At 41.8% G+C, this 22,578-nt stretch overlaps 2 long non-coding RNA genes across 4 annotated transcripts in view; one reads left to right on the forward strand and one right to left on the reverse strand.

Moving 5' to 3' along the window:
- Positions 1-4,338, reverse strand: part of Gm30700 — a 39,834-nt gene extending 35,496 nt beyond the window's left edge. For 2 of the 3 annotated variants that reach the window (XR_877519.1, XR_877518.1), the window contains exons 1-2: positions 4,061-4,338; positions 2,509-2,645 (exon numbers count right to left, since the gene is read on the reverse strand). This is a non-coding gene — a long non-coding RNA (predicted gene, 30700). Of the gene's footprint in view, positions 1-37; positions 267-2,508; positions 2,646-4,060 lie in introns of those variants that run through there. The other variant, XR_386306.1, reaches the window with a different exon arrangement.
- A 112-nt stretch (positions 4,339-4,450) lies between these two features.
- The window catches only part of Gm30821, a 118,298-nt gene continuing 100,170 nt past the window's right edge, over positions 4,451-22,578 (forward strand). Inside the window, exon 1 of the long non-coding RNA XR_001782510.1 lies at positions 4,451-4,496. This is a non-coding gene — a long non-coding RNA (predicted gene, 30821). The remainder of the gene's footprint in view (positions 4,497-22,578) is intronic.

A 22,578-nucleotide genomic window follows, 5' to 3' on the forward strand; every position in this document is an offset into this window, starting at 1 on the left:
AAAGAGCTTTGATATTTTATCATGGGATGCTTTTAAATAGGAAGCTCAGATTTATATTTGCTAGCTCTTTTACATTGCACCATTGAGAATGAAACAAAGGGGGATACGATGAGAAGGAGGCAGACGACGGATGTGGTGGCAATGTATAGGGACATGATGTGATCCTGAAATAGTGCAATTGTGGTGGTATCTTCCTTCACAACTTCTTAAGGACAAGGCTGGATTCAGGTCCAGAGATGTGAATCTCTGTGATCTATCACGTGAAACTAAAAAGAAAGACAACACAAAACCATAAAACACAAAGCTTATGTGTTTGGTGAATTCAGATTTACCCTTCAGATTTTTGTTTCCTAAAACTCCCAGTGGACTTTTTGACTCTGGACTCTTTACCTTCTCTGATGCCTCCAACTACCTGGTTAGTCTTCACATGGATTAGTGTGGTCTTTTGGTAAGAACCCGCTAGTTGCGTTGCTGGGTCACAAGGCTGATGGATCATACACTTAGACTTGAGCTTGCTAGAATCTTTGGTATTCACTACAGTTATTATTGAAGCCTTCTTCTAGAACAGTGGATTTCGGTGTTCCTAATGCCGTGACCCTTGCATACAGTTCCTTATGTTATAGTGACCTGCAACCCATACAGTTATTTTAATTGCTACATCATAACTCTAATTTTGCTAGTATTATGAATTACAATGTAAATATCTGTGTTTTCCAATGGTTTTAGGCGACCCCTGTGAAAGAGTCTTTCAAACTACCCAAGGAGTCAAGACCCACAGGTTGAGAACCAATGCTATAGATTATAAATGCACATGTGTCTAAGCCAAGCCCAAGATCCAAATCTAAAGAGGCAGAGCACTTGGGTTTAGGTGGTCTACTGATTTGGAGCTAGATTGTCTGAGTTTATAGTTTAGCTTTGCACTTACGACTATGGTGATATTGAAGAAAAGAGAAGCAAACAACAGTCACAATAAAACTTCTCTGTACTTTAGATTCTCCATCTGTAAAATAGGATAAGCAGCAATATTTGCTGTCGGATTCCTTCTAATGACTAGAAGCAATGAGCACCGTCGCTTGGCACAGAGTAACTTCTGAACAGAGAGTAGCCCAGTATTCAGTCCTCATCCTCTTCTCCAGTCTAGAACTCCACCAGTTCTAGGCTCTATGTTACTTTTGCCATATTGATGACTTGAATATTCATCTCCAGCTCTGATTCTCTTCTGTATTCCCAATCTAACTGTTTCTGTAAAAGCTGCCTATTTCGGATGGGCTAGGACATCCCATAACCAGAGCTAATAGCATGAGAAAAGAACGATGGGACAGGATCTCACTTCTCATCTGGCTTTGCTGCTTATGTGACTATAGCCATCTTGGTTTTATAACTTGGATTCCTCACTCTGTATTTCTACAGATGAAAGTGATTTGGGTTCATAAAATTCCAAGTAGACTCTTTGACCCTGAACTCTTAAAGTTAAAGGTACAGTACAAATAGAAGAGATGATTCTCTTTTAATCTCTCTAGTAGACCCTACATGTTTTGGCTCCTGGTGTTCTGAGTCCTAGGCCAATGTGTTCTGTCATTGACATACATCAGTAAGAGCTTGAATTCTAGCTCCACCAACTGTCTGGCTAGGAATTCTCCTTAACCTTGATAAAGGGATTGATTGTTTTTAGGAACTAGTTGGCAATGAACCACCAATAATCAGGCTGAGAGTGATTTAAAGAGTAAGAACGTGTATCAATTTCAATACAGCCCTTCACAAGTGGACTCTCATGGTGGTTACAAGGATGACTCTGAGTCTGCATCATGAAGCAAAATGATGTCAGAAGATACAGAAGATGGGAAGCGTGAGATGCAATATTTCTTTGCCCAGAATCAGGTTTTTTTTTTTTTTTTCATTTTTTTTTCCGTAAAGCATAAGTCATTCTAAGAAACGCCAGCAAAAATTTCCTCAGCTTCCATTGGGTTCAGGAGAATTTCACGTTTATGTTTTACCTGCAAGGTATCTTGGGAAATCCACCCAGGACATTGGCAGACACTATCATGTAATGGTTGACCCCACCTACATGAGGGGACTTTTGAGGGGTGGGAGGGACAGTATCTTGAGAGAAGACACCCAACATCATCTGTGAACAAAAGCTAGCCCAAAAGTTTACAAACTCAATGGATGGATATACTAATTTCTTACATGTGTTCAAACTAATCTTTAAGCTCACCAAATGCTTATATAGTGGTTAAAATATGCCAGGTACTGTTTTTTATCAGTTGATTTATTTTTCTCAATTTGCTAAGGGGAAGTATTGCTATAATCTCATTTTTTAGATGAGGAAATCAAGATACCCAGAGATTAAAAATGGCTGTGAGTATATGACTATGAGTCACAGCCTGTAAATGGGAGAGGAGGGATTGAAATCTTACTCAAAAGCCTGTTGTATCAACCCCTCAATTAATGTATTTCCAAAATGTGTGTTGGAATGCCATATTGCACTATGTGTGAATGCTGACTTACCATCCATTCCCTGATTCTGCCACAGAGGGTTTGAGCACTGGTGGGAGTGGGAATGGTGAAGAGTGGAACAGGCCATTGGGTAATGGTGGTGACGGTGGTGGCGGCGGCGGCGGCATTGCAGGCCTTTAATCCTAGCACTGTGGAGGCAGATGCAAGAGGACCTCTGAGTTCAAGGCCAGCCTGGTCTTCAGAGTGAGTTCCAGAACCGCCATAGCTACACAGAGAAACCCTATCTTGATGCCCCCATATCCCCATGCACACAAAGACTAGAATAGAGCACTGCAGATTCCATCCTTCTCTTACCTGTTTCTGGGGCTCGGTTTTTAATCCTCTGAGGAGTTTTGAAAGCTCTTAGGAGTCTGCTTGAGAATTCTCACCCATGCCTGCTTGGTTTTGGCTTTTAATATGGGCACTCAAAGGTGAATTTTTTTCCCCACGGCTGAAAGCCCAGGCCAAACAGCGAGTAAATATTTTCTGCTTTTAAGGATGATTGGGAATGATACAGGAACTAGACCAGAGAGTTCTGTGGGAGATGTCTTCGAACATTTTCTTAGTCTTGGAAGAGAAAGATAGGTGCATAGAAGGTACTCTCCCACGACCTTGTGTTGTGACGAGAACACTTTAAAAGAGGACATTAAAAAGCAAGGACTCATAGTACCTCAGCAGCCTCTGACGAGAAGACATCAGTGGCTACGGACCTGACTTTATATGGCTTTGGTTTCAGAGTCCAAGATGACTGCTACAAAAAGAAACCAGAAGACAGGACGCCCAGAGTTATCTTTTGTACAATGTGAGTCTTTCTGGAAGAACTTTCTAAAAGTTCCCTTAGGTTCCTTTGGGTGCGGTGAGTTTCCCTGTTTATCTCCCAGTGTCTCAATTTCCTCTTATGTAAAAAGGACAGCATAATGCCAACATCGCTCTCAGAGAACTGGGAGGATAAATGGGCTGATGGCAAATAGTGCCCTAGAAGCCTCCGATAAGCTCAAAGATAAAACAGGTGCTTGTCATTACATAACTCAATTTAGATGACCTTAAAGGAGAACAGGGTCTGTCATAACTTCTGCAACAGGAACACAATGATGGAGAAGTCACCGGAGGATTGTGTTAGAGTGTCTCTTTGACTTAGAAGTGACCAAAGCATGTGTGACCCAAGCAGTGACTCAAGAAGGGACAGAGAGGATTGCCGCAAGTTTCCTAGCTAGGAACACTGCAAACATAAAAACAAGGTCATAGGTTCACACAACTAAGAGAAGCCCCCTCAAAAGGAGGAAAAAACAACCAAATATAACCTGGCATGAAGGAGATCAGGAAAACATCCTCCTGAACTGACAGTCAGCCAAGAATAACATAGAAGCTCATCAAGCCCAAATTGTCAAGGCTGGGGGTGGTGGTGAGGCTAACAGCTTCAGCCAGGTAACTTAGAAATTAAGCACACATTTCTTGTCTTCAAACTAAGGAATGTTCTGGAGTAAGTCTTGGTAGAGTAGAGCTAGCCCCACCCCCCCCCCCCCCCCCGAAGCTGGCGTTCCCCATAGAGATGAAGCAGCTGTACCTTTGATGACTCCTTGGATATCAGCAATTTACTTGCTAAATATAGATGCATGCCAACAGGTCATAAATAAGGGAGCCAGAGTGGGAAACACTACACAAAAGGTGTGTGACTAAGAACAAAGACATCGCCTTCTGCCAAGACGATTATCACGTGCAGCTCTGAAGCATTAATCACTGAGTCATTTTAAAATCCAAGTGCCAAGTAAGAAGGGAAGTCTCACGCAGGAAACTGTCACACATCAGGACCCTGGAAGGAAAGTGCCGCATGGATGGCTTCCAGCGTTCCATTCCATGGTGTGGAGTAAAAATACCTCACTGTGGGGACATTGAAGATGTCATAATGGCCAAGCAGCCGAGCGCTGCTCAGCCTGCTGGGCTGGAGTTCTATTCACATCATTTCTTTCGCCGTTGAAGTTCCCTGTGCTGTGAGGGAAATGGTAAGAAGCCTGCCACACCAATTTGGACTGGCCTAGCCCTCCGTGAGTGTTACTGCATTTCCAAAACAAAGCCAAATTCAAGTAGTGATACATCCTTCCTGCTCTCCCTTTCTGCCCCAATCCAATCTGTTTAGACGTCCAGTATCCCTGTACTTATTCATTGTAATATTGTAATGCGTACTTGGAGTTGGAGTTCCCCAAGGCAAACCGACCATGTAAGCATAAGCCCATTCTAGTGATACTTCGACTGCAGAGACACTGGCATGTGCAGATGGAAAACTGTAAATGCTCACCCCTCCAAATTTAAGTAATTTGTACTGAGTGAATCTCATTAAGATCACCATACACACACACACACACACACACACACACACACACACATACACACACACACACACACTACGTACATCCTTGGCATCCAACACCTTAAGGACAGCATGTAATATCAAATTCACCACCTATGGTGTGGTTCTGAAATGCTCAAAGGACCTGCAGAAACAACTTGCAGAAACCTTATATAAGAATGCAGATTCAAATCATTTGGAAAATCGTTGATCTGCTGGCATATATGTCAGTGACTTTTTGCTGAATTATGCATTAAGCCAAAGTAAGGTTAGCTGGTAAGAAATCAATCAATTCATTCTACAAGCCCTCTGTTGATCATGGTACCTGTGGTGTGGTTTAGAATCACCACAGAGCCAAACATGGTGGAACAGGCTTTTAATCCCAGCAATGGGAGGGCAGAGGAAGACAGACCATCTCTGTGAGGCCAGTTTGGTTTGCATGGTGAGTTCGTGGTCAGCCAGGGTGACATAGTGAGACCCTGTCTCAAAACAACAGGACAAAACCACATTTGAACAGAATCATCATGAAGGCAATCCTCTAGGCATGTCTGTGAGGAATTTCCTAGCTTAAATTAATGGAGGTGGGAAGATCGTCCTCTGTGGGCGGCATCATCCTGTAGGAGAAGAGGAGATGAGCAGCACTGCCCTGGCTCTTCCTCCCAAGTGCACATTCATTTGCTCAGCTGCCTCCTCCTGCTGCTTCTGTTCTATGATAGATGATAGCCACAGATTGTGAGCCCAGTGAAATCCCCACTTCCTTAGGCAGCTTTTATCAAATATTTCTCCCTCAAAATGCAGCAAATAACCAACACCGTCTTCCTATAAGGGAGTCTGAGACTGGAAGAGCAAAGATTATGTGCTAGAGGGTATAGTGTAGAGGCTAAACAGTAAATTTCAGGTCAGCCTGTGGACTATATTTAAGACTCCCAACTTAACAAGCAAGCAAAGAAACAAACCATCAGTCATCTGTCTTTATGCCCAAGTTCTGTGGCATGATTACAATCCTCGTATCAAATACTGCTTCTATACTTAATTACTACAAGGTATATGTCTTATCATTGTGCCAGAGACTTTGATGAAAGGAACGCCCATTTTCTCAGCACTGTCGATGGCCACATGTCTCTTAATTACTTTCTGAGTTGAAGCTCAGTCAAACATGCCTCACTGGGCTTCATGGCCCACTTCCAAGCACCTCAGTTCTAGGTCTGTTCCTGGTGTTTGTGGAAGAAACCCAGTGTGCAAGGAGATAAGAATGCATCAATTCATATTCTTCTACATTATAACTGACAGTTGTGCCAGCACCATTTGTTGAAAATGCTGTCTTTTTTTTCCACTGGATGGTTTTAACTCCTTTGTCAAAGATCAAGTGAACTTAGGAGTGTGGGTTCATTTCTAGGTCTTCAATTCTATTCCATTGATCTACCTGTTTGTCATTGTACCAGTACCATGCAGTTTTTTTGTTTTGTTTTGTTATTTTTTTTGTTTTTTACTCACAATTGATCTGTAGTACAGCTTGTGGTCAGGCATGGTGATTCCTCCAGAGGTTCTTTTATTGTTGAGAATAGTTTTTGCTATCCTAGGTTATTTGTTATTCAAGATGAATTTGCAAATTGCCCTTTCTAACTCAGTGAAGAATTGAGTTGGAATTTTGATGGGGATTGCATTGTATCTGTAGAGTCTAAGTGGATCAAAGAACTCCATATAAAACCAGAGACACTGAAATTTATAGAGGAGAAAGTAGGGAAAATTCTCAAAGATATGGTACAGGGGAAAAATTCCTGAACAAAACAGCAATGACTTGTGCTGTACATCAAGAATCGACAAATGGGACCTCATAAAATTGCAAAGCTTCTGTAAGGCAAAAGACACTGTCAATAAGACAAACAGGCCACCAACAGAGTGAGAAAGGATTTTTACCAATCCTAAATCTGATAGGGGACTAATATCCAATATATACAAAGAGCTCAAGAAGCTGGACTCCAGAAATTCAAATAACCCCATTAAAAATGGGGTACAGAGCTAAACAAAGAATTAGAAATACCGAAGGGCTGAGAAGCACCTGAAAAAATGTTCAACATCCTTAATCATCAGGGAAATGCAAATCAAAACAACCCTGAGATTCCACCACACACCAGTCAGAATGGCTAAGATGAAAAATTCAGGTGACAGCAGATGCTGGCGAGGATGTGGAGAAAGAGGAACACTCCTCCATTGTTGGTGGGACTGCAAGCTTGTACAACCGTTCTGGAAATCAGTCTGGAGGTTCCTCAGAAAATTGGACATAGTACTACCGGAAGATCCAGCAATACCTCTTCTGGGCATATATCCAGAAGATGCCTCAACCGATAAGAAGGACACATGCTCCACTATGTTCATAGCAGCCTTATTTATAATAGCCAGAAGCTGGAAAGAACCCAGATGTCCCTCAACAAAGGAATGGATACAGAAAATGTGGTACATTTACACAATGGAGTACTACTCAGCTATTAAAAAGAATGAATTTATGAAATTCTTAGGCAAATGGATGTATCTGGAGGATATCATCCTGAGTGAGGTAACCCAATCACAAAAGAACTCACTTGTTATGCACTCACTGATAAGTGGATATTAGCCCAGAAACTTAGAATACCCAAGATACAATTTTCAAAACATAAGAAAATCAAGAAGAAGGAAGACCAATTCGTGGATACTTCATTCCTCCTTAGAATAGGGAACAAAATACTCATGGAAGGAGTTACAGAGACAAAGTTTGGAGCTGAGATGAAAGGATGGACCATTCAGTGACTGCCCCACCCCGGGATCCATCCCATAATCAGCCAGAAAACGCAGACACTATTGCATATGCCAGCAAGATTTTGCTGAAAAGACCCTGATATAGCTGTCTCTTGTGAGGCTATGCCAGTGCCTCGCAAATACAAAAGTGGGTGCTCACAGTTATCTATAGAATGGAACACAGGGCCCCCAGTGGAGGAAGTAGAGAAAGTACCCAAGGAGCTGAAGGGGTCTGCAACCCTATAGGTGGAACAACAATATGAACTAATCAGTACCCCCAGAGCTTGTGTCTTTAGCTGCATATGTATCAGATGATGGCCTAGTCGGCCATCATTGGGAAGAAAGGCCCCTTGGTCTTGCAAACTTTATATGCCCCAGTACAGGGGAACACCAGGGCCATGAAGTGGGAGTGGATGGGTAGGGGAGAAGGGCAGAGGGAGGGTATAGGGAACTTTCAGGATAGCATTTGAAATGTAAATGAAGAGAAAATCTAATAAAAAATTGAAAAAAAGAAAAGAAAAGAAACCCAGTATGTTGGATGAATGTGTTGTAAAAAGTTGAAGAGCGTTGGACCTTCTTATTCCAACTTTGCGACTGTCCATCATATATAGAGATACAGAGCTGGTCTGCTGGCTACCATTGGAAGAAATGAATCCAAAATGGGGCTATTGATTCTCTTTGTCTGGTAGAACCATTCACTTGTTTTAAATCTGCCTTCTGTGAGAAAATCCTATGGCTTCTGTTTCCTGTATGTTTTTCTTGGCTCTACCTTTGGAGTTACCATAGGTAACCATTTCCCTCCCTCCTGGTCCCTGCTTTGTTTCTCACAGTGCTGTTATCGGGTATGGATTGCACACAGGGCCAATTCCATTCTCTAGGTAGTGTTCTTGAATCTTTGCTTTGATTTCCAGGAAAACTTGATTTTATTGAGAGTCTAAGAAATGATCAACCTTAAGATAGCTTATTTTGTGCTTTTTATCGCTATGTAAAATTCATGTAAGATTTGATGAAATGCATATATTTTCCATTTTCTCAGAATATAAGAAAATTTGGAGTCTAAATAGCATAGACTAAACACATACATACAAAGTGAAATTGCTTCTTTGGCAAATCTTCAGCTAACGCTAGCCCCATACAATTTACTCTGGTAAGACTCAGGGAAAGGATTCTTTGTGGGAGATTTTGTTTCTTTGTTTTTGTTTTCAAATGCCACCCTGTAGAAGTAGTTACTAATGGAAACAGTGAGTTGAGTTACTAAAGCCATGAAACCTCTTTGTGTTTCTCAATCTCTGATATGGCAGGAAGAGAAACAGGACAGAGAAGAGCAGCCCTGAAGGTTGAGCATCAGTGTCTGTGGATCTCTCCTTGCATTCAGAATATGATTGGACCAGTTCACAGTTCACTTGTGTCTCCCAGAAGATGCTGGGGAGGAAGGTCATCTGACCTTTGGGGAGCAGTTTTATTTGTTTGCTTGTGTGCTTAGTTAGCTTGTTTGCATGGAGACAAGGTTTCAGGTTTTTTGAGCTGGCCTCGAACTAGCTGTGTTGCTGAGGAGGAGTTTGAATTTCTGACCTTCTTTGTCTTCACTTGCCCAGTGCTAGAATCCTGAGTCTGAGCTGCCACCCCTGGTGAATGCAGCACTGGCCTTGAAGGCCTGGGCTCTGTGCATCTAGACAAATGCTCTACTGAGTTACATCCCTAGCCTGGAGAACACTATTAGAAAAAACTTACTATAGATGGCTAGACTTGGATAAAGTAGAAAAGGTAGCATTGTGTTAACAAACTAATTAATTCCCATAAGCAGGAGAGCACCTGAATGCATCATGAGTCATACAATGGATACACACACAAACACACACACACACACACACACACACACACACACACACACACACACACATATAACATAGGAAATGTTTTTTAAGATCTATGTACAACTTCAAGAATGATGAGGCTGCGGTGTTGTACTTCTGTAACCCAACACTTGGTGGTTAAGGCAGAAGGATGCTGAGTTTAAACACCCTCCAGTCTATCTTATAAAACAAACACAATGAAGCACAACGAAAAAAAATAAACCTTTATGCTGAAGAGGACTGATAGTTTTGAATCCTAATGGAAGACCTCTCCAATCGTTTGCTCTTCTAGTCTCTGGAAGAAATATGAAGTCACTGCCACTTTGTTTTCCTTCATGTATGAATATTTGGGTTATTGTATGTATAAATTATCCCTAAATAGTGGTCCTAGCTTGCATCTCTGTTGCTGTGATGGAACACCATAACCAAAACAACTTTGGGAGGGAGGGTTTATTTGGCTTACATATCTCAGCCCATTGAGGGAAGCTAGGCAAGAACTCAAATAGGGGCAGGCACTTGAAGACAGGAGCGGATGCAGAGGCCATGGAGGGTGATACTTACTGGCTTTCTCCCCATGGTTTGCTCAGCCTGCTTTCTTATAGAACCCAGGTCCACCAGCACAGGGGTGGCCCCACCCATATTAGGCTGGACCTTCCCATATCCATCATTGATTAAGAAAATGTCCTATAGGAATGCCTACATTATGATCTTAACGACACATTTTTTTTCAACTGAAGCTCCTTCCTTGTGTCAAGTTGACATAAAGTTAACCAGCACAATAATCCATCACTTGATATTTAATATTTTAGAATTCCAGATTAATAAAGTCACATGGCACATATATTTTTCTTGTTGGCTGCTCAACATTACACGTTTTAGATTCAGTTATGGCTATGTGTAGACATACTATATTCTATGGTATGACTCAAGATACATTCCTGTGGTCGCCTATGTATGGATGTTGGCTTGTTTTGCTCTACAGAACAATGATGTTTGGAATATTCAGTATGTATAGTGAATGAATATGTATATATATATATATATATATATATATACATATATATATATATATATATTTGTCTTGCAAACACACACACACACACAGTGTTTATTTGGGAGTATCTGATTGGCTCAGACATTTTCAGTGTCTCTAGCTAATGCTCAAGAATATTTCAAAGTAAGTGAAACATTTTGGTCTAAACCAGGAAGTGCGGGGATGTTCTATATAGTTATCTTGCACCTTCAAAACACTTGACATTGTCACACTTTGAAACAGTTTGTTCACCGTTTGGAACTGCATAGTGCCTCGTGTGGCTTCATGGTACATTTCCCAAAGAATAACCATTTCCCCATTGGCTTAGCAAGTAGTCACCTGCCCCTGTCTGTGAAATGACTCTGTGTCTCCCACCTATAGATCGTCTGTGTTGTATTGTTCTCATTGATATGCAGAACTTCTTTGTCTTTGATAATTAGAGACTGCAGACATCTCTCAGCTTGAGTCTTCATTCCTGACTTTATTTCTGGGTCTTCAGAAATGGTAGACGTAGATGCAGTTGCATCCGCTTCTTTGTTTGTTTTAATAGTCTCTTCTAGTGACTTTTACAAGACTTTCTGTTCTGGGGCCTCAGAGTTTATTTTATAATGTTTCTCTCGTGTTACTGGTCTGTCTAGATGTTATGAGGGATATACTTGCCTTCTTCTCTCTTCTTGAGCCCCCTTTCCTTTCTTCCTTCCTTCCTTCCTTCCTTCCTTCCTTCCTTCCTTCCTTCCTTCCTTCCTTCCTTCCTTCCTTCCTTCTTCCTTCCCTCCTTTCATACTTCCTGCCTCTTGCTTACTATCAAAGTATTGACCTATACTTTCTCCACCTTCTTGCAGTGTCTGCTACTCTGTGTAGCTGCACTTGACTGGCTCAGAGCTGATTCTATTCCATGGGCAATTTGTCTGACTCTGCACTATATTTAATTAATTAACTAGTTAATTAATTAATCTATGCTGGTTTTGTTGCAGTGTTTTGTTATTGTTGCTGTTCTTTTGTTATTGTTGTTGTTGTTTTGAATTTTTACTTTGTTGTTGTCTTGAGACAAAGTCTTCTGTTGCCCATATTGCTCCCCCACCAAGCTCATCATGTAGCTTAGGTTAGCCTTGAACTTCTCATCTGTCTGCCTGAAGCTCCAGAGTTCTGGAATTACAAGTGTGTTCCGCCATGCCTAACACTGCACTAGTATTAGTGATGGCTTTTAGATTTGTCTTCAACTGAAATCTGAATTCAACAGAGCCGTGATGCACTTTGCTGAAGATGTGATGTCCTGTTTCTGCCTTTCTGAGGTGTGGGGATACACTGGGCCCTCTTACGACAGGGAGAGGGAAAGAGGAACAAAGTGGGTGAACTGTGAGGTCTCTGCACATTTGCACACTGTAGGTCCTTCGTCAATGAGAACACTGTCACTCATTGTCCTCCTTCAGTCCCTCCCTGCTTGTCATGTTGGTGAGAAGGTCTTGCTCTCAGAGGCAGCTCTAGCTTACTCAAGTGGATCTCTTTCTTTCAATGAAAGGGTCGCAGGGAAGCAACAGAACAATGGAACTGAAAAACAGTCTCTTCCATGGTTCCCCAAAGATGTCTTCTTCAGAGTTATCTAAAGTTTATCAGCAAAATAACTTTGACTAAGTTAAATGGCGATGTGTCACACACCCAAAACGTGTGAAGCAATTTGAAAAAAAAATATTTTAAATATGCCATGGATTTGTAAATTAATGCAGGGCTCACTGTGCTTGAATTTCCATTTCTAAACTGCTTCATTTGCATGCAAAGAGTGGGCAATTTTTGTGTGTGTGAAAATTTAGCCTTAAGAAATGAAAATCAAAAACTCAGCAACTTGAAAAGAGCTGTTAGGCATAGAAATTGTTTAATCGGTTCCCAGCAGGGCCAATGGCGTTGGCATTTTGAAATACCAGATTGGATTGGCATCCCAGGAAAAAAAGAAGCAACCCTCACTCATCTCAGAAAAAGTCGCCTAAAAAAGCCACCGTGTACAAAGTGGTGAGAGAAGATCGCCGAGATGTGATGGAAGCCAGTGAACAAACCTGTGATGGAGAGAGAGCCGGAGTGTGAAATGAACAAATGTTAGATGTGATAATGCTTCTGTCAGTGCTACCCGATCAGCCACTCCAACAAATACAATGCCTGATGGAGCGATCAGGTGCTTTAAGATGTCTGGGAATGGGGGTGTGGCTTCCATGCCACACTCTCACCTTCACTGTGGATTAAAGAAGGTACCTGCCTCTTTGGAGCAAGGTAGAGAGATCCAGTTACAAACATCATTCCAGGGTTTTTAAGACATGCTTTGAAAATAAGATGTTTAAATACAGCTTGACATTTTGTGTTTTTAGCTTCCTTAGCTCATACCTTCAAAACTCACTAGAATAACACATTTTACCGGAGGCTAGTACTTCTCATATTTCTTTGCCTACATTATTCCAAGTAGAAGCTACTGTTAGGTCCACCTAACAATGATGAAACATGGTGATCAATAACAATAATAACAGTAAACTCTTTATTTAGTTACCATATGCCTTTGCTGGGCACTTGCTTTGTGCCGGGTGCTATTCTGGGTACCAAGGTTATAAAAATAGATACGAAAGAAGTCTGAGCTGTCATAAAGCTTACATGTCTTTGCAGCGAGTCTCCATCTAGAGGGCTCTGCACTAGAACATGTCTCCTCGAGTTACCTAGATTTGTCCTCAAAGACCAAACGACTACAAAACGACATTGCTCTAAGAAGAAGAGCAACACGTTTCATACTGGCTTTTGGTACTTGAGTTCTATATTTAGTTCCGTGATTGTCCGTGGCCTCCACTGTTCAGGCTCCCTCTCTTCAGGCTAGGAATGAGGTTCTTGAATCTGAACAGGTTATTACTACAGGTCTTCATGATGTAATCCTTACTTATGAGACAGCTAAAAGGAACATAGCTCACAGGGTCTCCTGGACACTAGTGTGGAATTCTTTACTCAATGCTGAGCTAAACACTGAGCAATTCAGAGACAAGAGGACAAAACTGCCCAGAACAGTTGACTATGTGACCAATAGTTCACTGTGGGTCCAAAATAAGCCAGAGTCAGACTGTAGAAGGGATGTGTGTCTACAGGGTATGTGCTCAAAACAGATACGTAATAGAAAAAAAACTAGATTTGATGAAAACATGGCCAAGATGAGCCATGAAAAGAGGGTCTTCTGAGTTGCCTTTTCTTTCTGTCTTTCTGAGGGGAGCTTTCTAAGGAAGTGTAGAGGTGAAATACACGGCTCAGGCTGAACTTAAACTTATGTTCTACTTGAACACTCAGCAACTTGAGTAGTGGATAATCTTATGGTATCTCTAAGACTTAGTTTTGACATTTGTTTATTTACCTTGTGTGTGTGTGTGTGATTACATGTGAACATGCATGAGCCATGGCACATGTATGTATTAGTCAGGGTTAGTTCCCTCCTTCCTCCATAGGATTGGACTCAGGGCATCAGGCTTGGTGGCAGCCACATTTACTCTCTGAATCATCTTGCCAGGGCAGGAATTAGGTTTTATATAGTCACACACATGGGTCTCTATTTTAAATTTAGTTTTCAAAGAATCAGATTTCTATTCCTTAGCCAAAAATCCAGACTGAAAATGATAACAGATAAACGTTATATAACAACTTCTTTAAGATGAATATTCGGTGCTGCAGAGCACAACTCTGGTTGTGAAGCCCTCGAAGGGCTCCATCATGGAGTTTCTGACTTTGAAGAACAGGAAATCCAATCCATGGTGGCTAGGCAGCAATTCTTAACTCCGAGAATAAGACCATGTGGAGGCAAGCATCTTTAGACTAGGGCAATGCCTTGGGGGTGAGTTCAGGAATACAGGAAGCACAAATCGTGCCACAGTTAGGTCTCTCTGTGTTTAGTGTATTGGCCTTTTATCTTACTTCCTGTCACCTGATCTCTGTCCAAAAGCTACCTGTACTCCAGGTACACATGCTCCTCTTCATGTAGTATCCAAACAGAAGCTGGGGACCCAAGGCTAAAAGTTATATCTTCTCAAACTGCCTTTTCAGCCAGTAAAGTAAGCCTTGAGAAGTATCCTTGTTACTGCACAGAGTTCAGAATGAGGCTCTTGGGCCTGGACCTCCCTTATGTCACTGCTATGCAAGATGTAATATCCTATAAGTCATTAGGTCAGCCTTTTTATCTTTTTTTTTTTTTTAACTTGCTGGTACTTGCTGGAGGCCCGCCCACCTTCTCCAGATCCAGGGTCATCTGCTTGCTCCCTGGATTCCTTGTTAGAATAGTATTGACAAAGAAGTAGTTTAAGAGTTGTGGGGTCTGTTAATGCCCAAATGCAGCAAAGAGAGGAGCCGGAACACACGAGACAGGCAAAGGCAGTGGTTCTGATCCTGGGCTGTGCAGGTGGAAGACCCCAGATGGAATTCTGGGTCTGCTGCTTCCTAACTGTCTTTACTTTGGCAGACTTCTTACCTCCCTGCTTCAGAAGAGGGTGTCTGAAACAATGTGTTGCCTTGAGAATTAAGACACATAACCAACCTGGGCATCTGGGAATGGATTAGCAAGCAGGGGGTTCCTTTTTTTTTTTTTTTAACTTCACAGCAGGAGGTTTAGATCAGGGTGGCTGACTTCTGTGTCACAGACAGAGGAGGTTTAGGGGCTCACTGTTGCTTTTTTGTCCTCTTCTTATTTATGAGAATGTGTAGGTGAATGTGCGTGTGCGTGTGCGTGTGCGTGTGTGTGTGTGTGTGTGTATGGATATGGAAGCCTGAGGTTGATGTTGGGAATTTTCATCAGCCTTTCTTCCACATTATACTTTGAGGTACAGACCTCCCTGAAAGGGCAGACTTGCTAAGCCATCTCCTCACCCCTAGGATTAACTTTTGGAAAAAAGTGTTGTTCTAAAAGTTAGAAGGCCATGGTTTCAATGCTGGCTCTACCATGAGCCTGCAGCGTTTGGTGTGGCCACTTTCTGTTTGTGAGTTTCAGCTTCATCAAATGTTAAGGGGATCGGGGCTGAGTGCCCTTCTGAGTTCCATTTAGCCCAGGCATCTGGTTTGCTGGTGAGGTTTGTGTAGTAAACAGTTAGTGATAAGGGTCTCAGAGTATCTTCAAGGCTGTCTCTTACCAGTCTTTGAAAATCCTAGAACTTACACTACTACCGTCAGTATTTGCTATTGTGTATGTGAAGGTGGCTTGTGATAGAGGGACCCGTGTCTTCTCTGGGATCTCAGGGAACTGGCAATTCCATCGTGTCACTCAATGCAGCCACCAGAAGAAGTAAGCCATTGCTCTGCTGGAGAAAGGACTGGCAGTTTCATCCTACAGTGGCTCCATGCATGGGAAGACCTGGTGAGCCGCCTCCTGCTTCTTCTTAGGACCTGGTTGTACATTTGGAGCTCAGTGGTCTCTTCGGAGATGTTCCGAGTTAACTTTGCACTTGTTTAGTCTCAATAAAAACAAGGCAAATGCATAATTAGCGTCTTAACAATAAATAAATTAGAACTCGAGATTGCTGTAACAATATACACTGTTAAAGGAAGAGCACTGTCTAAAAATAAAGGCAAAACCATAAACACACTCCTTTTTTTTTTCTCTTTGGAAATCAAAAACACAGTAATGGTTTTATGACAAAGGGGACTAATGAAAGGGACAGAAACTTGTATTCCCACCTAACAGTGGGAAGGTAGTTGTATGCAGTTGGATGGGAAACAGTTGTACCCAAGACAATGAATTTGCTCTAAAAGCCTTGATTATTAGTTCCACTTTAAAAAAAAAGAAGTCAACTTCAGCAAGAATAAATGTAAAACGTATGTTAGTGATGCTTAAAAGCTGCAACCTATGAAACCAAGCAGGCATCTGCAAAATGCTGTTCCAATCAACAGAATTATTTCCTTCAGAAAAACGGTCACATGCCCTCTCCCCCCGCCCCCATGCTCTGTCCTGGAACATCCTGAAAAAGGTCTTTCTTCCTGTGGGACACAGAGCTGTTCAAAAGCTTCTCCAAGCCTGTCATGTCCTAGGAAATTCTGAGAACCATTGCAGAATAATGAGCCTCAGACTTAACGTTTCCAATTTTCTAAGGCCTGGTGCAGTTAAGGAAAGTTTGGGGGTAGTGAAGAGAGGGTTGTTAAGTCCACCTTGAGACAAGGTAGAGCCCCCATGACAGGAACCTGGTGACAGGAAGTAGCCCATGTTTCCAGTGTTGTCATCTGTCCTTTGCTTCTTGCAGACTGTTGGAACTTGAGGTGTTCCACATTCACACTGAGGCTCAGCATAGGACTGAGGCAGTCTATTAACCTGTACTTTGAACATCTCTAAAATTTTTTATGGCAATGTAGCTTGAGTATAGACACCCTCAGAGACAAACCATAAATGTCCAAACATAAGCACACTCATTCATATTGTATATTTATAAGAGAAAGATGATTTAGGATGCAGGTGTTGGAAAGACTGTAAAATTTGAAAATTTCTGTATATATGTGTGAATGTGTGTTTGTACACAGTGAACTTAAACTTGCCCCTTTCTGTACCCTCTTCTCCCCTGAGCCCCAGGCTCCACATTTGGAAGAACTTTGGAGAATCATTCAGTTAAGACCCATGGATAAATATTCTGAATATTCAGAATTTCTAAGGATTAGAATGCACAGGATCTGGGTAAAAAAGAGGAAAGAAATTTGTAATGGAGAAAAGAAGTTCCTTGGTGTCTTAGTCACTGTTCTGTCATTGTGAAGAGAGATCATGACCATGGCAGCTCTTATAAGGAAAAGCATTTAACTGGGGGTTTACTTACAGTTTCAGAAGTGTAGTCCATTATCAACATGGTAGTAGGTATGTCAGGCATGGTGCTGGAGAAGTAGTTGGAGAGAGAGAGAGAGAGAGAGAGAGAGAGAGAGGAAGAAGAAGAAGAAGAAGAAGAAGAAGAAGAAGAAGAAGAAGAAGAAGAAGAAGAAGAAGAAGAAGAGAAGAAGAAGAAGAAGAAGAAGAAGAAGAAGAAGAAGAAGAAGAAGAAGAAGAAGAAGAAGAAGAAGAAGAAGAAGAGGAAGAAGAGGAAGAGGGAAAGGAGGGGAGGGGGGAGGGGAGAGGACAGTGAAGGGGAGGGGAGGAGAGACTGGGTTTGTCATGGATTTTTAAAATCTCAAAGCCCACCTCCAGTGACAAACTTTCTCCAACAAGGACACATCCCCCAATCCTTCTAATCCTTTCAAATAGTGGCACTCACTGCCAAGTAAGCATTCAAATATGTGAATATCCTATGGAGGCCATTTTTATTCAAGTCACCACACCTTGTAAAAGTCAGAATGGAGACCAAGAAGCAGGCCAAGAGGACAGGGGAATGGAGAAGATATCCATGGACACAGGCAGAGAATTTCCTGGGCAAAGATCTAACCAGATAGGGATCTGAAGGGATTAGAAATGCAGATGTCCACAGGGGTTTGTATTTACTCTCTGCATTTAGAAGCTAATCACAGAAGCTCAGAGATGGAAAGAGTACAAAGATTGATAAATACAAGGCCTTCATGTTGCAGAGAAAACAGCAAGGTGGCATGCTTTCCCTGAGGGCCCCAGTAATGCAGAGCAGAAGCCAGAGGAGGTGAACACAGAATTCCCCACTCATTCCATGAGTAGTTAGAGGCCCCACAAACTTAACCCCGGATCTGGTTACACACATGGATTTAGCCTTTCATGCTCAGTGAAATTTCATTAGGAGATGACCACAGTATTAATCTAAATGAATAGAGGCAACCAGATATTTAAAATGAGTGAGAAAGAGACATGGAATGAAAACAAAGGCATGATACCAACCAAGCACACCTTAATGCTGGGTGCTTATTGGAGCCACATAGGGAGCTTAAAGAAATGCTGGGATGAACGTTGATGTCTTCCTACCTTCATCAAAATCATTAAGTGAAGCTCTCATATGGATCATTATTCAAAGTTTTTACGTGATTTTGATGTGCTGTCAGTGGTAGGTTAAGTGACTTGAGGCCAGTCACTTAATCTCTCTAAATCTTATTTGTTTCAATCATGGAAGGGGCTGATGACATTTGTTGTCTAAGGTTTCTGTGAGATTGGATGAGATGATGGGCACATTCTATCAGACACCAAGCACTTGTCACTCATTACCTGTCTCTTTTAGGAGACCTTCAATCACGGAGGTGATGCCTAATAACTCCCAGATAAAATTAAAGAATAATTTTTTTCAACTTTTCAAAATTAAAGGACAAGGAAGAGTGCCCAGAAAAAAGTGATTGCTTGTTCACAGTGTAAAGGCCACCTCTTCAGCACTCAAGGTGGGCATTCTGGAGGAGGGGAGTCTCCTGGCTGGTGTTAGGTGGTAGTATCACATGCTGATGGAATGGTACAACAAACACAGTCATAAATGGCACCAAGTCACTGACAATCATTGCCTTTTCAGTTTCCTTTTAATGCTTCAGCTAAAATCAAGGACAGTTCACTTGCTAACAAGCTTATGTGGTCTTGTAGCCTTAATGGAATCTGATATTGTTTCTGGTTCATTCTGTTCATGGTTGCCTTTTACAGATGGATAATGTGCCCAAACTATAGACTGCAGTTGGACTGTAAGAAGGTCATGCTGAAGAGAAAATTCTTAAGTACACTTTGCAGGCATGCCAAGCAGATAAGGTTACAAACCAGAATGCTGGACATTTCTTGGGTTTGGGTTCTCAGGTTCTGGTTGTCGTTTACATGGGAGACTATAATAGGAACGTATTCTTCCTGGCCTCAGTTTCCTTAACCCTACAGATGGGATTTCATTCAAATTAAGCCTGCCTGATTATCAAAGTCACTGTGGCCTTCTGGTGGTAGATTAATTCATCAAAGACATAAAGAAATGTCATATAGTAAAAGGAGTGGATAGGAAATAAAAATCACTCTCCAAGGTCCTCTCCATGAACAAAACCTGTGGATCACTGGTTCTCAGTCAAGTCAATCCTGCCAGGAACCATGTGCTTCTATGAAGCCCTTTCTCTTGGTGACAGCCTCCTTTCTTAGTTTTAAGGCTGTCTCTTATCTGGGTGGTTACAAGCACTCAGGTCTACTAGTTGAGTCATCTTTTGTAAATTTCATAGCTCTGTGGGTTGTGACAAGGTTAGTAATTCTCCCTCTTTTTGGTCCTCTTGAGAAATGTGAAATACAGGACAGATTTGCTCCTAAAAAGTGGTACAGAACTGTTAGTTGATGTAAAATAGCATTGATTAGTAGATCGGATACAAAATTGGAAATAGTACGCTGTCTGTTGCACCTAAACCTAACTATGAATTTGGGTCCATATAGCACAGATATGGATTAGTACATTAGCGGTCCTGGGGAAAATTTTCTGCTATTCTCTGAGGTTGGGTGAGGCAGCAAAATGGTTAGAGTGCAGAACTCAAGGGGAGGGGGATCAGAACTTTCTGCAAAGACTTTCCCGACAGGGACTGGTCTCTGAAAGTTCTCTGTGGCAGTGGTTCTCAGCCTTCCTCATGCTGAGACCATTTAACACAGTCCCCTCATCTTGTACTGAACCCTAACCATAAACTTGTTTTGTTGCTACTTCATAACTGTAATGTGGCTACTGTTATGAGTTTTAATAAAAATATTTGATATGTGACCCCCTGGGACAGGGTCATTGGGCTAAAAGGGGTCATGAGAACCAGTGATTTAAAGGCTCTTGAGATTCATTTCTTCTCTGTTTTGCTGGATGGAGATCATAATTTGTATGATGCAACCACTGTCTGTCTACTCATGCTCTGCACTTGTACCATCATTGCTTGGTTGGGTGGTCACTTTGCACTCTCAGGCAAGGCTGTGGTCCACCTCCTTCTTCTCTTTCTCCAGTACCCTCTCTGCATTATTCTTTCCTTGGCACAGCTTTTTGTCTCCTGTGCCCTGGGTGAGAATGGTAATGAATCTGGAGAACAGAATTGCAATTAAATTCCACAGTCTTTTTCTCAATGATATAACATTGTCCTAGACCCTTTCTTGCAAATTATATAGTCTTTCTAATATTGTGGTATCAACCTCAATCAAGAAGAAACCAAGACTCAGAAGATGGCTTGTTGTCTCTCGGATAAGTCTTCTGGAACTCACAATTTTATGTTGCTCTGCACTGGAGAATGGTTTTCATTTTCCAGTACAGAAGAACTTTGAGGAAGATTTCCCAGAGAGTCAATGGATTTGGGTGAGCAGCCTCCCTTGCTGGAGGCTGGAGAAAATGCTGCCTACCCAGACCAAGTACTTTTGGTTCCATGGGTTTGGGAGAATATGATGAGCTAGCAGGCTAGTGGATGCTTGGATTGGATTTGATTGTAATGTGGGTGATACTTGGATAACCCACGAATGTCATGGAGAATCCTTGGGTTTCAGAGTTAAAGGTGGATCCATGGGCCTTATTCAGTGAGATGTGGGCAATGGTGGGTAGCCCAAAGGATGAATTGTTTGGAAGTCTGTGCAAATAAATATTCCTTTAAGGAAATAGAGAGTTTACTGTATTTTTTGCCTCTCTAATTGACTTATTACTCAGTTGAAAATATTTTCTGCATATCAGCCAAGAGGCAAACCTTCCAAGCACCCAGGACACAGTGGCAAGCCATCAGAAGGGGACCAGGTTTCCTGAAGCTGAGACTCTGGCAGGTCAATGTTGAAGAGAGAAAGAAGAATGAGCAAGAGAACAAGGTGGACTCTTCCAAGAAGTGGCTATAAAATTAGGAGGGAGTGCTTTTGGTGAGACTACAAAAGAGTGACTGCAGAATGAGGGATAATAAGCTAACATCTCGGAATACATGTACCAAAAGAGAAGAATCTGCTAAAGTCTCTCTGAACTCTGCAGCTGTAGCTAGGTTGCATCCCATCTGAGTGAATGATACACCCAACCATGTCATGGCTCTACATCAGTACATATTGCTTGTTACAGTGGGAACTCTTGCTGTCTTTAGGGGGGCAAGTCTTAAGAACCTTGGCAAGTTTTTTACATGGATCATTGGAAGATCATTTGACTCTTGTTTAAGAGTCAAAGCAGTTCTGAGCATTGTCCAGATAGTTGAGGTTCTGTGAACAGGCAGAGGGGATCCCTGAATGAATGGATGCGTCTGCCAGGATCAGTCATAGGCACTGCCAGACCCCTGTGGGAGAAAGAATGTCAGAGAGCAGGTTGCTACGCAAAGAAAAACCAAAATGGCAGCAATAGTTCCGATGGTGGGAAATTTAGAAAACACGACTTGGAAACAATTCTAAGTCACCAACCCTTTTGCTCTGGAGAATAATTATAAATAACATTCCTATTACCCTTAGCCATGTATAAAGTGCTTCTGCGGGTGCTATTTTTTATGAGCCATGGAATGTGGGGACAGCTCAGCCTCTGGTGGAGTTGTCAGGTCTCTTTTCTGAAATGTGCCATGGAAGCTGGAGTCCCCCATAGGACATCACATTGTGCCTTTAAATGATTCTATTCTCAGAAGTCTTAGAATTGAAGGAAGGAGGGATGGGGGAGGGTCATGACTCAGAATCCCCGTTATGAGAAAATTTCTGTTTCTCCGATAAATTTTATAGTTCTCTAAATTCTATGATAAAAGACTAGTTAATTTTTATAATTAGGAAAAATTATTTAAAACAAATCATTGCCTTTCAACTTCTGAAATTCACCCAGATGATCAGACTAGCTGCCCAGAACAAGGTGACTGGTGGAATTGTCTGGGTAACATCAGTTTGGCTGAGGTTTGGAACCCAGAGATCTCCTAGGCGACCTGCTCAGCACAGGCAGTGTGCAGAGAACTTGCTGGAAGCGGTGTCCTATTTCTCTAAAATAGACACTTGGAAATCTGTAAGCCTGCAAAGTAAAGCTGGAAATACCAGTCCCTTTAGCAGAAATGAGATAAATCTGAACATGTTATTTCCTCTTTTAAACAGTTCAGTTTTTATTAATTAATATGAGGCCCTTTAAAATGTGGTGCATAAGATGGGAAAGTATCCTACCCACTATATCCACTAAATAGCACTACTAATTTTTTTTTCACAGAGTCTTTAAAATTGGAAATAGGTGGCTATTTAATCCCACATTGATATGTAGTACACATTTAGA

Source organism: Mus musculus, chromosome 18, assembly GCF_000001635.26.
Source record: "Mus musculus strain C57BL/6J chromosome 18, GRCm38.p6 C57BL/6J".
NCBI classification, from domain to species: Eukaryota; Metazoa; Chordata; class Mammalia; order Rodentia; family Muridae; genus Mus; species Mus musculus.